We start from the raw sequence: 2,500 nt of genomic DNA, 5'->3' as shown, positions 1-2,500 counted from the left end.
ATAAGCTTCTGATCTGCACGTCAGAATACAGGTCAAACACAGCTAAGTGCCAATATATTGTGTTACTTGTCAGATATAAGTGAAAACTTCTTTTCTGCTGTGGGAGAAAAAAAATGAGGTACGTCCATACTGAAAAAGAGAAAGAGAGATAGAGAGAGAGGAAGGGAGGGCGAGAGAGAAAAAGAGAGAAAGAGAGAGAGAGAGAGAGAGAGAGAGACAGAGCGAGAGAGAGAGAGACACAGAGAGAGAGAGAGAGAGAGAAAGAGAATTGGAAAGACAAAGAAAGAGATAGAGAAATGGAAATAAAGAGAGAGAGAAAAAAAATATATAGAGATAAAGAGAGAGAGAGAAAAAAAACAGAGGAATGAGAGGAAAATAAAGCAAAACCAGGTCCCTTTACTTCAAACAGAAATGGCAAAATTAATATGATTCGAAATAAGGTTAAAATAGAAGGTCCTTTTACTCAAATAGAAATGATTGAATTAGTAGCACAATATTATTTTTTTGGCCATAAACACGTTACATCTGTTGCCATGATTAAAAATGGAAAGGTTTTTCCGATCCGCTTAATGGCTCCAAAATCCCACGGGATCAAGTAGACCTTTTCTTTAAATCATAAGAAATTAATGATTCAATATGATATATAATGAATTGGCTTGTTAAATTCTATGATGAAGTGTTATTCATTTATTTATTTTTTCTCTATTTATTTCTTTAATTGTGCCCTTTCCTAAACATACTTTGAGCTTATTACATGTCATTTGTTTAATTTTCAGGAAATGAAGGGAATGGAATGACGCTTTTATGATTTCAATTTTCTGTTCGATAGACCTTTTTCGTATATATAAATATTTGCGGAGTGTGCCTGTGTGTGTGAGTGTGTGTGTGTGTGTGTGTGTGTTTGCGTGTGTGTGTGTGTGTGTGTGTGTGTGTGTGTGTGTCCGTCCATGTATCTATAAGCGCACGCATTCACTTCCATTCACCCTTTTGTCTTTCTTTCAGCCTTAAACCCCATTCTCTCTTTTGTCATTGCTATTACCACTAACGGTATTATTGTTGTTGTTTCTCTCATTATTACCTACCGGCACGGCGAATGGTCGTCCTTTTTTGTTTATATTTTGTTGCTGCTCTTGTTGTTGTTGTTGTTACTCATTCAGGTAGGGGAATGTTTCCCCTTTTTCCGTTTGTCAAAAGCGACCAAATATTAGTAAATTAGTACAGTTCTACCAGGCTTGAAAGGGTTATCAACGCACGCCATGTGATGTTGCAATGCCATAAACCTACAGTGTATTCGTGCAGAGTGTTTTCTGTTGTTTTTTCGCTTTCTCCTTTCTATGTTTTTATCTCGTTTTTTTTCTTTTCTTTCTTTCTTTCTTTTATTTTTAAATAGAGGAACCTTCAATATTTCTTTCTACCTGTATATACAAGCAGTGTGTGTGCGTGTGCGTGTGAGTGTGTATGTGTGAGAGAGAGAGAGGGGGGGGGGAGAGAAAGAGAGAACGAGAGAGAGGGAGAGAGAGAGAGAGAGAGAGAGAGAGAGAGAGAGAGAGAGAGAGAGAGAGAGAGAGAGAGACAGAGAGAGAGAGAGAGAGAGAGAGAGAGAGAGAGTAAGAGAGAGAGAGAGAGAGAGATTGAGTCTACAGTGTGTATGCGTCGCATATGCCTGTGTGTATGTAGGAGAGAGACTGTGTATGGCTTTGAGTACGTATATACTTGCGTGTGGATGTGCGCTTTCAGTATACACGTTTCACTGTTGTAAACGAAAGTTGCATTTTCTATCCAAATGCAATCTTCTTTTCTTTACCTAGTTTTATAAAAACTTTTCTCAACCATAAGGGTAACTTTCTTTTTTTAAACAAGACAGCTAAAACAATTTTCTTTTTAATTCAATAAAATTAGTTTTGATATTAGATACATTAATTCTCACATATGGTTAGTCAGAAATATTAATTTACAAAATTGATGAACTAATAAGCAGGATCTCTCTTAATGTAAAAGTCTAAATACTGTGTAACAGCTTTGCTATTTACTAGAAATAGATAGAGGAAAATATTTGTCTGGGTAAACCTGAAATTGATAGATAGACGTGTGTATTCAACAGATAGTCACATGTACCAAAGATTAACCAAAAAAAATAGATAAGTAGTGGGTATACATTGATATAAAGTAGTTATAAATGATGTTATCAGTAAGAATCATTGTCATCACGATGGTTAAAAGAACAAGAGTAAGGGTAATGGTAGTAATACAACAATGAGGACAAGAAAAACAAGAATAATAAACATACCAACAATGATAATTACAATGAAAATACAAACAACAGTAACACCAAGGTCTTAAAGCCTAAACTCTCAAAACTTTAAACCCTTTTCTTTTACTTACCATTTTTATTTCTTATCTCATTAAACCTATATTCCCTAAAAAATTTAAACCCTTTTCTTTTACTTATCATTATTATTTCTTATCTAATTAAACCTATATTCCCTAAAAACCTTAAACC

The 2,500-nt window shown here is 34.8% G+C and overlaps 1 protein-coding gene across 1 annotated transcript in view; it reads left to right on the top strand.

Moving 5' to 3' along the window:
* LOC122247656 (hemicentin-2) overlaps positions 1-2,500 on the top strand; it is a 165,299-nt gene that overhangs the window by 115,962 nt on the left and 46,837 nt on the right. The window lies entirely within an intron of this gene.

This window comes from Penaeus japonicus, unplaced genomic scaffold (assembly GCF_977035675.1).
Source record: "Penaeus japonicus unplaced genomic scaffold, GWHDUDI00000001_assembly GWHDUDI00000001, whole genome shotgun sequence".
Taxonomy (NCBI): domain Eukaryota; kingdom Metazoa; phylum Arthropoda; class Malacostraca; order Decapoda; family Penaeidae; genus Penaeus; species Penaeus japonicus.
This window is presented reverse-complemented; position numbering and strand designations above follow the sequence as displayed.